Here is a 15,588-nt window from a genome sequence, read left to right as displayed (position 1 = left end):
ACAGTGAAAGATGAATTTTGCCCACAAAGGACTCTGGGAGAGAATCAGAGTACCTTACTGAGGAAGTAACCTGAGCCAAGAGAAAAACACACCAAACATCTGATGTCATGATAACGTCAATTGAAACCCGTTAAATAATGCAAAAACAACCCTATTCGTCATAGATTACACATGTTTTTTCCTGGTTCCCCTGCACGTAGGCACATTGTTCTCCCTATGTGTTAGACAGTACGTAGACCCACACCTCACACTGCCCTTCGCGGACCTCTACCAGGGTGACTGGCCATGCTGTTGTCCGTTGTGGGAATCTCAGCGTAGACCTCTGTCTGTAAATTCCCTCATAAAAGCTAGATCTGATCATCCTGGCCTTTTCCACCTCTTTTTTCGAAGAATCCTACATGTGCGCCTTGGAATCACTCCTGCCACTGGTCCAATGGGGTATTACATCTAAGGAGCTCTAGTTTATTTCAGTAGGAAATGGTATTTAGAGACCACAATCTGAATGGTTGGAATTCTTATCGATACTTGGGTTGGTCATTGTTTGGCTTTTTCCAATTCATTTTTAGGATTGCAGGAATTTTAGCCAAAGTATTTGATTTCATATTTGTATCTCTTTCTCTTACGCTGAACATCTTGCTTCCTGATAACATTAACATATAATAGTTTCCGAAAAGTAATGTCATTACTAGTAAGATGACTACTAAAAGTGGTTTAAGGAAATCACAGCAACCAAACTGATCCTGTGAAAACCTAAGGCAAATATATCACTCTTCTGTTCAAAAGTCTGCAAAAGCTCACCATTTCACCCAGGTAAAAGCCAAAAGCCAAAGTCCTAACCATGCCTACACCTAGTGCCGTGGAGGCTATTCCAACTCATAGGCTGTAATCTTTTTTTTTTTTTTTTTTTCACAGAAACAGACTGCTACATCTTTCTCTCGTGGAGTGGCTGGTGGGTTTGAACCACTGACCGTTTGGGCTAGCAGCCAAGCTCTTAACCACTACACCACCAGGGTTCCTCAATACCTACAAGGCCCTTTGAAATCTGGCACCTATTATCTCTCTGATCTCATCTTCTATTCCTCTTTCCCTCATTCCTCTGCTCCAGCCACAATGGGCTCCTGCTATTCCTTGAATGTGCCAGGCATAACACTACCCGAGGGAATTTGTACTGGCTAGCCCTGGTGGCTCAATGATTAAGAGCTACAGCTGCTAACCAAAAGGATGGCAGTTCAAATCCACGAGCTGCTCCTTGGAAATCCTATGGGGTAGCTCTACTCTGTCTTATAGGGTCACTATGAGTCAGAATTGACTTGATGGCAACAGATTTTTGTTGTTATCCCGTCTACCAATGAGCCCTGGTGGCTCAGTGGTTAAGCTCTTGGCTGCTAATCAAAAGGTCAGAGGTTTAAACCTACCAGCTGCTCTGTAGGAGAAAGATGTGACAGCTTGCTTCCACGAAGATTACAGTCTTGGAAACCCTGTGAGGCAGTTCTACTCTATCCTATAGGGTCGCTCCAAGTTGGAGTCCACTCTGCAGCAGTGGGTTTTGTTTTTATCCTTCCTACCTGGAAGGCTCTTCCTGCAGATATCCATTTGTCCTCCTTCAAGTCTTTGCTCAAGTCTCACCTAACCACCCTGTTTAAAATTGTAACCTTTTCTTTCCCGTTTGCCCCTCAGCCTCATCACTGCCAGCATCCACAATCACCCTTACCCTATTTTACAGATAAGAAAACCGAAGCATAGAGAGGGCAAGCACCTTGACCAAGTTCACATGGTTGGCAAGTGGAGAAGGCAACTTTCACAGAAGAAGCTGTGTTTGAGTTCGGTTATACTCTTTAAAGACTTTATGGAATGAGGTGGAACCTACATAAGTAAATCAGTGACTAAATCCCTATATAAGAATTGAGGGGAAGAAAGCATTCAAGAAAGACGAAGCAGCCTGAACAAAAAGTACGAGAATAACTGAGGGAAAAGTAGATGGTTCCGACAGACTGGACCATTAGGGGTAATGGAGGGTATTTACAGGAGACAAAGTTGGGAAGGTAAACTAGGGTGTATTGTGAGGGGTCTTCAAGAAAGACCTGATGAGAAAAGAAAAGGTAATTGCAATATTGTAAAGGAAACAATATTTTTTTCATCCGAAGTGTTCCTTGAAGGAAAATAATCCCATAAAATGGAAACGGAAAAAGTGATGCAAATTTTAATTCACTTACTTGCAGGGCCTCAAAACTAAGCTGTACACTTAGATTTGGGTTTGTTTTACTACTTCCCCCTCTACCAGCACAAAGTAAATCCTTAGAGACCCCTGCAGTAAGAGGTGGCTTTGCTCAGGCTAAAGGGAATGGTGCTATCAGAGGCAGGATTAAGGCAGGTGAGGGCCCTAAACACTGATAATCTGTGGTGCCCCCTTGTCTGCTTACCCACGCATTTAAACAGGATATGTGAGTTATATATATACCTGTATTTATATATGTGTGTCTTAGCTACCCATGATGTAACTTTTTTTTAAATGCAACTATAATATTAGCGATTGAACGCAAAAGTAGCGTATGCCATTTTAACAGAATGAGATAAACTGGATTATAAAATTTTTAGTGGATGCGGGGTACTGAGATTTTTACTGTATACCACATTTTCTACAAAAGGAATATTTCACATACTCTACAACAAAGAAATGAGACTGTGAACTTAGTTGTTTCAACAATTAATGTAAAATTCTGTTAATCTCCCACAATGAAAAATTTATTTTCACCAGTTTTGGTTTAAATGGCTCATAGTTCAGTTTTGATGCTTGTTTTGTAATCAATGCTATAATTATAAATGAACAAATGAAAAGATGTTAAAAAAGAAAATTTAATGATCAGAAAACAAATATTACAACAAGCTACTATATTTTATTTTTAGGTAGGTCTTTCACTTCTAACATGTTATAAGTAAAAATACTTCTCTCATTTAAACATAGAAGAAAACATTCTTTGATGGTTACGAGGGTGGGGAGGGAGGGAGACGGAAATTCACTAGCTAGTTAGTAGACAAGAAGTATCTTAGGTGAAGGGAATGACAACACACAATACAGGGGAAGTCAGCATAACTGGACTAAACCAAAAGATAAGTTTCTTGGATACAACCAAACACTTTAAAGGACAGAGTAGCAGGGTCAGAGGTCTGGGGACCATGGTTTCAGGGGACATCTAGGTCAACTGGCAAACCAAAGTTTATTAAGAAAATGTTCTGCATCCCACTTCTGTGAGTGGCATCTGGGGTCTTAAAAGCTAGCAAGCGACCATTTAAGATGCATCAATTAGTCCCAATCCCCCTGGACCAAAGGAGAATGAAGAACACCAAAGACACAAGGAAAATATTAGTCCAAGAGACAAAAAGGACCACATAAACCAGAGACTCTACCAGCCTGAGAACAGAAGAACTATATGGTGCCTGGCTATCACCAGTGACTGCCCTGACACGGAGCACAACAGAAAGTCCCTGACGGAGCAGAAGAAAAGTGTGGTGCAAAACTCAAATACACGTAAAAAGACCAGACATAATGGTCTGACTGAACCCCAGAGGACATGGCCACCAGACTCTCTGTCAACCCAGAACTAAAATCATATCTGAAACCAACTCTTCAGACAAAGATTAGGCTGGATTATAAAACATAAAATGATACTCATGAAGAGTGTGCTTCTTAGTTCAAGTAGTTACACGAGATTAAAAGGGCAGCTTCTGTCCAGAGGTGAGATGAGAATGCAGAAAGGGATAGGAGCTGGTTGAATGGACACGGGAAACCCAGGGTGGAAAGGGGAGTGTACTGTCACATCACAGGGACAGCAACTAGGGTCACATAACAATATGTGCATAAATTTTTGAATGAGAAACTACCCTGAGCTGTAAACTTTCACCTAAAGCACGGTAATATATATATATATTCTTTGCTCTTACAAATTCTTCAATGATTCAGTCACAATTAGGCTGTGGAACAATATCTACTTCCGTACATTATAAGGATAATGAATTGAGTCTTTCTTGAATCATTGTTGTATGCTAAGGGTTTTTGAGTCTCTTTTGGGACGAAAATGAGCTTTCTGTTATGCAATTTGTGATCATTAAAGTTAGGAATATACGTAAAGCAATTTTAACAGTAGGAAACTCAAGTTGTATTTTATCTTCTCTTATGGAATCACACATGCCTACATGTGTAAAATTTCTTTCCTGATTCTGTAAACTTAGTTCCCATGTAAGAATGAAATTGTTGAACTTCTTCGTAAAGGTTCATATTTAAGTCATCAGGATACGCCCGCACTAATTTCTCGGATGCCTTCATGCATTCTTCATCAGGTATCTCCACATTATTTAAGAAGGAAAATCTACCTGAAGGAACTTCATACACTTGCACCCTTCTTTTCACGCAAGATTCAAGTGTGTCCATGATGGTGTAATATGTGGTTACGGAAAACTGATCTCTGGCACTCAATACTCCTGGAGCACTTCCGTCATTTACTTGTTTCTTTTTAATGCTTCTTCTACGGTCATCTACTTGATAATCAGTATTTGGCACTATTTGTTTTGTTGTGTTTTCAACATTTTCAAAATCTTAAAGTGTGTAAATGACTGGTAGAGATCTGTGTGTGTGTTGTAATTTACTTTTGAATCTTGGAGAGCTTGGCTTGTCTGATGAAAATACTGCAATATATTATTTCACATAACCAACATAAATACATACTCTAGTGTTTGCATTTTCTTGGCAATGTTTTCAGCGTCTCTTTTAATGTCTCCTTTTTGTGTCTGGTCTTCAGCAATATTTTCTAAGGCATCTAGAATCTGAGTATACAATTCCAGGATTGTGCTTGTTGCTACAGCATGCTCTTCCCAACACGTATTAGAAAGACATTTTAATATTTGATCATCGCCTAAATATGCTTCAAGACCCGCCCATCGGTGAGTAGAGAAAGCCAAAAATGTGTAGAGTAACTGAGCAGTTGAAAAAAATCAACTGCTTCCAGACAACAATCTACTTCACTATGTCCTATGATTAAATGAATGTGCAGTACATGGTATGACAATGGTATATTCATTACATTCTAAAATTTTTCTGTTGTATGCCTTTACAACGCCCTGACATATTGGCAGCATTATCATAGGACTGGCCTGTGCACACAGAAAAATCAATTTTACAATCTTCACATAAATAGCAAAGTACTTGATTCACAGTTTCTTCATTGGTATGACTTTTTAAGCTAGTAAATGCGATAATATAGGGTCATTATGAGTTGGAAGGAAATCCTGGTGGCATAGTGGTTAAAACTATGGCTGCTAACCAAAAGGTTGGCAGTTCAAATCCATCTGGTGCTCCTTGGAAACGCTTTGGGGCAGTCCTACTCCATCCCATAGGGTCGCTATGAGTTAGAATTGACTTGACAGCAATGGTTTTGTTTTTTGTTTAATGAGTCAGAATGGACTCAATGGCAATGGGTTGGGTTTGGTTTGGTTTGGCTTGGTTTTAAATGTGATAAATCTCTCAGAAGGTTTTCTATCTATAGAAGATACATATCTTAGCTGATGTATATAAGAACGATCAGGAGTGGAATCTACAGACAAACTGGAATATCAAGCTATACCTATTTCACTGAAAATAGTTGATCAAACTTCATCACTTACTAAATTTAATTCTTCACACATTGTTTTAAACATATTCAGTGGGTAGCCCTATCCTGGTTACCATATCTTGAGATGTGACCTGCTAAAAATGGATCACACCAAGCAACAAGTTCAAGTAAACCCCAAAAATTCCATTTTGTGGGCACTCAAACCCTTTATGTCTTCCTCAAAAAGATAGTTTGCCTTCAGCTATTATAACGACAGAACAACATGTTAACAGATGGCTTTCCAGTACCGACATTCTTCATTAATTTGTGTTTCCAGTTCGTGAGTTAAGTCAAAACCATGTCTTCAATTTAAATATGACATCATAGAATCTCTGTGAGTTGAACTGTTTTCATGTTTATCAATCATATTTGAGTTGCCCCGGTTGCTAAACCTATTTGTAGCAGATCAAGAATTAAATGATTTAGGACTCAAATAGTTTGTAAACAAAACAATATACAGAGCTGACTGATGGAGAATACAGTAGCCACTCCCTGTTACAATTGTCACCATTAGCTTTGCACCCTAGAAATATATTCTGGATACAGAACCTTGTTTGTTTACCATCCAGAAATTTTGAAAAAAATTTTCAAATTGTCTACTGTGATGCTGGCAATCATTTGGCCTTCTTTTGAGCCAGTAATTTACATTAGAAGAAAAATTATCCCACGAAGCAGGATCTGTATTTCTGTTATTTATGGGCTCTGCAGATGTGATGATTTCAGGTTCTAAAATAGTTTCACTTTCTACACCATTATTAATTTTTTTACCTCAGCAAGGAATGGATGCAGAATTTGGAACAAACTCTGCTGTATTCATATTGCTATTAGTAATTTCAGCACTATGGGACTAGTACAACAATCTGCACCCGTTAAACTCAATCGTTCAATGGAAGAAGTCTCTCCTGATTCATTACGTTCTAAAAAGGAAGTTAATTTTGGATCTTTTTCTTTTTATCTTCTGTGAGCTTTCGTTTTTTTTTTTTTAATAATTTTTATTGTGCTTTAAGTGAAAGTTTACAAGTCAAGTCAGTCCGTCACATGTAAGCTTATATACACCTTACTCCATACTCCCACTTACTCTCCCCCTAATGAGTCAGCCTGCTCCCTCCTTCCGGTCCTTCCTTTCGTGACGGTTTTGCCAGTTTCTAACCCTCTCTACCCTGTGAGCTTTTGTTTTGTGCTTACTTAGCTGTTGCTGTTTCATTTTATCTGGATATAAAACTGCCACTTTTTCATCCTGAGATCAGAAGAACTAGATGGTGCTCGGCCACAACCGATAACTGCCCTGACAGGGAGCACAACAGAGAACCCCTGACGGAGCAGGAGATCAGTGGGATGCAGACCCCATATTCTCAAAAAAGACCAGACTTAATGGTCTCACTGAGACTAGAGGAATCCCTGTGGTCATGGTCCCCAAACCTTCTGTTGGCACAGGACAGGAACCATTCCCGAAGACAACTCATCAGATGTGGAAGGGACTGGACAATGGGTTGGAGAGAGATGCTGACGAAGAGTGAGCTACTTGTATCAGGTGGACACTTGAGACTGTGTTGGCATCTCCTGTCTGGAGGGGAGATAGGAGGGTAGAGAGGGTTAGAAACTGGCAAAATTGTCACGAAAGGAGAGACTGGAAGGAGGGAGCGGGCTGCTCATTAAGGGGAGAGTAAGTGGGAGTATGCAGTAAGGTGTATGTAAGCTTATATGAGACAGACTGACTTGATTTGTAAACGTTCACTTAAAGCTCAATAAAAATTATTAAAAAAAAAAAACTTCCACTTTTTAAATTTGGTTCTTCTGTAGCAAATAACTGAGTAATTAAAAACAAATAAAATTTATGAAACAAGTAAAATTTATAAAATAAAATTTATATTCGAATTTTGATGTTAGCACAAAAATTCATATTTGAAAATTAGTAAGTTAAAAAAATTGATTTGGAACATGCAATTTTGTTCTTCAGGTCTGAGATAGTCAAAAGAAATAGTGCTTACAAGGCAGTCAGAAATAATTTCATTCTCTTGTCGTATGATGTTTGTTGGGCGGCCCTTCGCAGATCTCCATGAGTGTTTTTCATCTTGAAATAATACTTAAAAACTTGTGCACTCTGTTGGTTTCTCAATCACTTACTGTATAGGCAACATTCCCGTCATTGTATTGCAGTGTTTTTGATAACAGATAAAACTCTTTTGACTTTATCTACTTGAATGAGAGAAACTGTATATTGGTTTCTCTTTCACACAATGTATTGGGATCTTTCCCATCCTTGTAACACAGGGTGTACTTTGAAAACGTCAAAACGGTTCTAACATCTTGTGCTTGAATGGGAGAAACTCTACATGGTTTTCTCCTTGACAGAATGTATAGGGAACACTGCCATGCTTTAGCACAAAATGTTTTTTGGTAACAGGTAAAACACTGTTCACTTCATCTACTTGAATGAGAGAAAGTGTATATTCATTTCTCATCCACACAATGTATTGGAAACTTTCATGTCCTTGATACTCAAGATGTACATTGGAAACATAAAATGCCTTTTAAGTCATGTACTTGAATGGGGAAAACTCTGCATTGTTTTCTCCTTAGCAGAATGTATTGGGAACTTTCTGTCCTTGTAACACAAAGTGTACTTTCAGAATATGTAAAACTATGGTGACTTCATGTACTTGAATGAGAGAAACTATACATTGTTTTCTCCATCACAGAATGTATAGGTAACATTGCCATCCATGTAACACAAAGGGCTTTTTGGTAACAAAGTAAACTCTTTTGAGTTCATCTACTTGAATGAGAGAATCTGTATATTGGTTTCTCATTCACACAGCATATTGGGTATTCTCGTGTACTTGTAATGCAAGCTGTACTTTGAAAACGTAGAACATTTTTGATGCCACGTACTTGAATGGGAGAAACTCTACGTTGTTTTTTCCTTCACAGAATGTACTGGAAACTTTCCTGTCTTTGTAACACGAAGAGTGCTTTCATAATATGAACTCTTGTGGCTTCATGTACTTTAATAGAAGAAACTGCACATTGTTTTCTCAATCACATATAGGAAAATTTCCAGTGCTCATAAGACGAAGTGTTTTTTGATAATAGCTATTTTTTTTTTTTTACTTCAGCTACTTAAATGAGAGAAACTATGTATTGGTTCCTCATTCAAACAATGTATTGGGACCTTTTGCATCCTTGTAACACAAGGTATACTTTGAAAACATATGTTTTGACATCATGTTACATGAAAGGGAGAAACTCCACATCGTTTTTTCCTTCACAGAATGTATTGGGAAGTAGCCCATTAGATTGCCTAATGGTTTCACTGGGGAGGGTGGCTTAGCAGACAAAGATGGAGTAATCTCTTCAAAAAAAAAAAAAAAAGCTTGTGCACTCACTTTCCATCCTTTGATGTTGCATCTTCACAGTTCATTGGACTACTGCTGATACCCTATGGGGCGAGAGCGATTGCAAAGAGCATGGTACAAATACAAGGGTATGCTCATCTGAAGATGCTTTGGGTTCGCTTTACAGAGGATAGTACCAGATATGCCGCGAGTCATGTGATTATAGTGCCACTGGGGTGTTCGTATGTGGTCCCTGAGAGAGAATTCAATGTGAGATTATACCTGATGGGTCCAAAATGAAAAGGAAAGCATGATTGTAAAATAAAAATTTTATAAAATTCATAAAATGTACATTTTATTTCTTTGTGGAATTATTCAACTCCCATATCCAGAGGTACCTACATAATTGATGTAATAGCACCGCTTCTTGATAAGCAAGTTTGTATTGTGAGTCATAACAATATCAATCAATTTCTTAAAAGAAAGTAAGTCTGAAGGGAAATGGAAAATAAAATACATTTATATAATTTTTATTATCTAAATATTCTCTGAATTTATTTCCTCGAAGAATTGTTCAGCTTCCTTACACAGAGATACATTAAGTATCCTGATAAAATATCATTGCATTGCAATGTCCTGATAAACACCCTTTGTTGCTTTCTTGGAAGATGAGTTTAGAAACATGCTCTTTGTTGCAAAACAGAAACATATTTTGCACTATAAATAAATATTGAATTTTGCATCCTCTTAGTACGCCTAATACCTCATTTACTAGCATATGTAGAGGGTAATACCAAGCACTGTGTCCTGCACAACAAACAAAAAAAACTCACTTGACACATAAATTAAAACTTTCATGTTAGATAAATGTTAGTATTTCCACTACTTTTTGGACATTTGCTATGTTAGTATTATATTATTACTCGTGTTAGTACTACATTAAATGTATGCTAGATTGTGTCTGCATGTATGCGAAACATTTTAAAGTTATAAATATTATTGTTTACAAAACCTAGGACATAACTCTGTACATAAATGCTATACAATTGAAAAGTAACTTGATTGAATTCATTGCAGTGGTTGACTTATTTGAGCTCCCTCACTTTTGTGAGTCATCTGGGGCTGGAGTTCCCATTGGCTGTTTACCAGGTCATGTGCAAGAGCACACCCTTGTGTTTGTGTCATGGCAAAGAGTATTGCTGGCCCTCTCGGCTGGAGTTGCTGGATCAGCAGAGGTAGATGTACAAGACAGTTCCCTCAAAATGGATTAGAGACCTGTTACCTATTAATATAATCCATCCTTGACCAGGAACCACTCATGTTGGATTCAGTTGCATATTGAGTGAATGTAGCGGGAGTTAGACTTGACAGCCCACCCCCACCTCTTGTTTATATTAGAAAGAAATAGTATACTCCCAAGAGACCCGCCATGATAAGCAATTTCAATTATACCGAAGAGGACTATAGGAGACATATGTCAACGAAGGTGTTGAAGTGGTAGGGGCCTCAAAGCTTAAACAACCTTGTGCGTGGGTGCCCCCATGACCCTGTGTGAACTTTATTTCGGGCAGAACATTCTCAGGCACTGCAGCTGCTATCAGTTTCGTTTAGTGCCCTGCCAGTCCCTTCCACTGTGGTGCTCATTTTCCTTGTGTCCTGTGTGCTTGGCGGCTATGGGTCTTTGCTTTGGACAATGGCACCCCTGTTTTGTTGACATCCTAAGCACTTGCTTATCTTGCTTATGGGGTACTCAGTCCCTGATCAGAGACCATAATCAAACATTGCCTTCCATCTCACAGGCTAATGGAATGGATAAGAAAAATGTTATCCGTAAATGTTTCTTTTTCACTTTAGAGAATCGCTTTTTTAAATAAAAGAACGTAGGAAGGGAGGGAGGAAAAGGAGAAATTTCTTTGTCTTTTTCAATGCTCTATAGGAGAAGGGTAATCCCAGTGCCTTTGCTCTGCCCATTTACTTAATGTAAACAAATAGTAATTGGGAAAATTAGTCAACAAATATTTATAGCAAACATCCTATGTGTGCCAGACACAGTAAGAAATGCAGACTTCTCCTCCATTTCAGCCTTTTCAGAGGTTACTTCATTCAGTGCTTTTGCAGAGAAGCCAGCCGTTCATGCTTATAGATGGCCCTATGGCTACTGGTATGCATTAGGATCATAGCATTTTCCTCTAACACAGCACTCCTGTAACCCAACACGCCTCTCTCTGGGTTGAGGATGCTTTATAGACAGAACTGAGTACAGAGTGGGAATCTAAGCTGCACGCAGCTCCCTTGAAATTTTGGTTGATGAGACCCCTGCAACCCAACAAGGCTGGAATTCCAAACGCGCTTGGACTCCAAGAAAAGTCAATGACGTTCACTGAGTAAGGGAGGAACCAGCACCTTTTCTCTCTGAGTTGCCAGAGCTGGCTTAAGTCTTACAGAGACCCTAACCACTGAAAGCATTATGTTGCCCTCCTCTCCCCCCGACACGGAATTCAAAATGAGTGTAATTAATTCCCATAATGGAGCCCTGGTGGTACAATGGTTAAGTGCTCAGCTGCTAACCAAAAGGTGAGCGGTTCGAACCTACCAGTAGCTCCTCAGGTGAAAAGACCTGGCAATCTGCTCCCATAAAGATTACAGCCTAGGAAACTCTATGGGGTAGTTCTACTCTGTCGTATAACATCACTGTGAGTCACAATCATCTTGATGGGACAACACAACAACTCCAATAAAGTTCTGGTTTTGTCATGAGGACAACTTCAATACTTTATTTTAAATGCCAAATATGATGTTATTTCCAGAAAACATTTAACGACATTCCTCTCATTTTGTTAACAACCTAAGCATGTGCTTAGTGTATCATTTGGTAAACGTATCACTGTATATTAGGAACCAATGAAAGCCTGAGAGCTGAGGTTCCCCTAACTGGTTCAAACTTCGCCAAGGCTACAATTATCTTTCACTGGGATTTACACTGTCTTCTGTCTTGTGCCCACTCCAATGTACACTCAAGGAGAGAGCCTATAATACTGCCTTCTCTTGCACATCCTTTTATCTCTTCTTTCAGTAGTGGATACTGAATTTCCACACAAGAGGAGCATCAGGGAAGCAATCTGGTTGAAAGGAGGGCTTTGAACCTATGGTTCTATAGTACACAAAATTGAGAAAATAACAATTGTCCATATCAAAAATGGGGGAAGGAGGACCTCACTATCACCAAGAAGAAGAGCCAGAGGTGGAGTGCATCCTTTGGACCCAGGGTCTCTGCACTGAGAATCTCCTAAACCCAGAAAACAGAGAGAGAGAGAGCTGTAACACTGAAGACAGCGAAAGACAATGAGAAGCGGCAGAGAAATGGTGGCAGCAGAACCAGGTCACCAGTGTGAGACGGTTCAGTAAGCTTCCTGGACCATGGAATAAGGCAGTTACAGTGAGTGTGCCAGGCCATGGAACGAGACAGCTGAGCGCCTTTGGGAAGGTTTCCTGGCCGAGCGGGGTGCCTCTGGGCACTTGCTGATGGAGCCAGGCTTGCCAACCCATGCAGCGAGAGAGATGAGTGCCTTTGGGCTAAGTTTATTGGTCGAGTAGGGTGCCTCTGTGCACTTATTGGTGGAGCTAAAGAGCTTTGTGACACTTGCCCGAGCAGGGCAGAGGCCAGGTAGAGAGGCTAAGGGGCCAAGAGAGCCCTTCCTGTGGGCATGGCTGAAAAGCTGTCCTGACTGAAGAACTGTATCCTGAGTTGTTCCTGATCCTGAATTGTAATATGTTACTTCCCTAATAAACCCCATAATCATTCCTTCTTTATTCAGAAAGAAAAATGGAATCTGTCACAGCTGATCTATAACTGAGTGTAGTGACTAGGTTAGCCAACCTACCCTGGGTGAGCTCCACTTATTACCTGGTCTCCCTGGCTTATTTCAGTACAAAGGATCGGTATCCATACTTGAAGTCTGCGTATAAGATAGCAGAGAAAGGTGTGAAGACCATCACCTCTGAGGCCATGACAAGTGTTCTGTCCATCATCCAGAAGCTAGAGCCACAAATTTCTGTTGCTAATACCTATGCCTGTAAAGGGCTAGACAGGATTGAGGAAAAACTGCCTATTCTGAATTAGCCAACAAACCAAGTTGTATAACCTGACCCTAATAATGTCAGTAAATTTCCATTAGTCCTTAAATTACCCCAAGCCAGATTTGGTCTGCCCTGCATGGGCAGAAGGGCCAGCTGTGACCACTAATTAACCTCAACAGAGGACACAGCAACAGGAAGAAAGAATCAGAAGGAAAATCATCACTCAGACCCTGTTTCGAAGCAAGAGATCTGACAAGAACCATGTCACCTCCTATTTCCTGGCTGCCTTCTAGAGTTTTCCTGCCCCAGAACACCTGCGTGGCTACCATCCTGCCGCCCAAATCACATGTAAACCCTGCCTACCCATAGCTTGGGAAACCAGATCTGAGGAACTTCCTCCCGGCTTCTTGCTCTGCACATTGCAATAAAGTTACTTTCTCAAAGACCAGTGTCCAGATAATTGGCAAGTCTGAGCATGCTGGACAAGGACCCACCTTCTAGGGTTCAGTATTGTTGCCAATGCCAAAGGGGCTGTGACTGGGGAAAAACATCCTGTGATGACTACTGTCCCTGGGTTGAGGATTCTGTGGTAGACAAGACCAAAGGAGCAGTTACTGGCAATGTGGAGAGGACCAAGTCTGTGGTCAATGGCAGCATTAACACAGTCTTCAGAAGGCACCTGTAAAGTGGTGAACAGCAGGGTAGAAAATGCACTTACGAAATCAGAGCTGCTCATAGACCAGTATATCCCTCTTACCCAGGAAAACTAGAAAAAGAAGCGAAAAATGTCGGAGGGTTTGATATGGTTCAGAAGCCAAGTTACTATGTTAGACTGAGATCTCTGTCTACCAAGCTCTGCCTACCAGCAGGCTCTCATGAGGGTTAAAAAAGCTAAGCAAAAAAGCCAAGAAACCATTCATCAACTCATTCCACTGTTAATATGATGGAACATGCCAGGAAGAATGTGCTTGGAGCCATCCAGAAAATTCAGGATGCTCAGGATAAGCTCTACCTCTCATGGGTGGAGTGGAAGAGAAGCATTGGCCATGATGATACAGATGAATGCCACTGTGCTGAGCACAAGTCAAGTACTCTTGCTATTGCTCAGCAACCTCAGCACAAAGCACATTAAACTTGTCCCTGTCACCACTGCATGTTTCGACCAGCGAGATGACACCTTCTGTTACACTGAAGTTAGCCTGCTACACAAATATGAATTGGGAAAGCAGGTAGCTAGAAAAAGCATCCTCAGTTATAGTTAATTCCAGCAGATTAAAGAGCTTTAACATTTCTGGCATCAGCAGATACGTTCTATTGTTTACCTGGTTGGTAAGGAAAGAATGAGAGACTTGTCAGAACCTAGCCAGAACTCGCTAGAAGTTCAAGTGCACTTATGGTTTCATTCTGTGGCCACTGTGTGGCCACTGTTGCTGTATGTTTGTACTAAATAAAAACACCATCATGTGGTATGAACTGACATCTGCTTTGATTTTGTCAAAAGTTCAATACCATCAGTCAGAACAAGGCCAGGGGCTGGCTGTGGAACAGACTATCAATTACTCATATCCAAGTTCATGCTTAAGCTGAAGAAAATTAGAACAAGTCCATGAGGCCCAAAGTATGCTGCTGTTATTCAACCTGAATTTAGAGACCATCTCAAGAATAGATTTGACTCATTGAACACTAATGACTGAAAACCAGACAAGTTGTGGAATGACATCAAGGACATCATACATGAAGATAGCAAGAGGTCATTAAGAAGACAGGAAAGAGCCAAGGAACACACAGATAAAGCAACTGAAGAAATTAGAAAGATAATTCAGGAACATAATGAAAAGTTTAATAAGCTGGAAAAATCCATAGACAGACAGCAATTAGAAATTCGGAAGATTAACAACAAAATTACAGAATTAGATGACTCAACAGAAAGTCAGAGGAGCAGAATTGAGCAAGTAGAAGCTAGAATTTCTGAACTCGAAGATAAATCACTTGGCACTAATATATTTGAAGAAAAATCAGATAAAAGAATTTAAAAAAATGAAGAAACCTTAAGAATCATGTGGGACTCTATCAAGAGAAATATCCTGCGAGTGATTGGAGTACCAGAACAGGGAGGGATAACAGAAAATACAGAGAAAATTGTTGAAGATTTGTTGGCAGAAAACTTCCCTGATATTGTGAAAGATGAGAAGATATCTATCCAAGATGCTCATCGAACTCCACATAAGGTAGATCTTAAAAGAAAGTCACCAAGACATGTTATAATCAAGCTTGCCAAAAGCAAAGATAAAAAGACAATTATAAGAGCAGCGAGGGATAAAAGAAAAGTCACCTACAAAGGAAGGCCAATAAGAATAAGCTCGGACTAATCAGCAGAAACCATGCTGACAAGAAGGCCATGGGATGACATATTTAAAACACTGAAGGAAAAAAAATTGCCTGCCAAGAATCATATATCCATCAAAACTGTCTCTTAAATATGAAGGTGAAAATAAGACATTTCCAGATAAACACAAGTTTAGGGAATTCATAAA

At 39.8% G+C, this 15,588-nt stretch overlaps 1 pseudogene; it reads left to right on the top strand.

The window, feature by feature from the left end:
- Positions 1-14,186, top strand: part of LOC126084400 (perilipin-2-like) — a 38,262-nt pseudogene extending 24,076 nt beyond the window's left edge.
- Positions 14,187-15,588: the final 1,402 nt, after the last annotated feature.

Source organism: Elephas maximus, chromosome 10, assembly GCF_024166365.1.
Source record: "Elephas maximus indicus isolate mEleMax1 chromosome 10, mEleMax1 primary haplotype, whole genome shotgun sequence".
NCBI classification, from domain to species: Eukaryota; Metazoa; Chordata; class Mammalia; order Proboscidea; family Elephantidae; genus Elephas; species Elephas maximus.
Note: the sequence above shows the minus strand (reverse complement) of the source record. Positions and strands in the feature narration are given on the sequence as shown.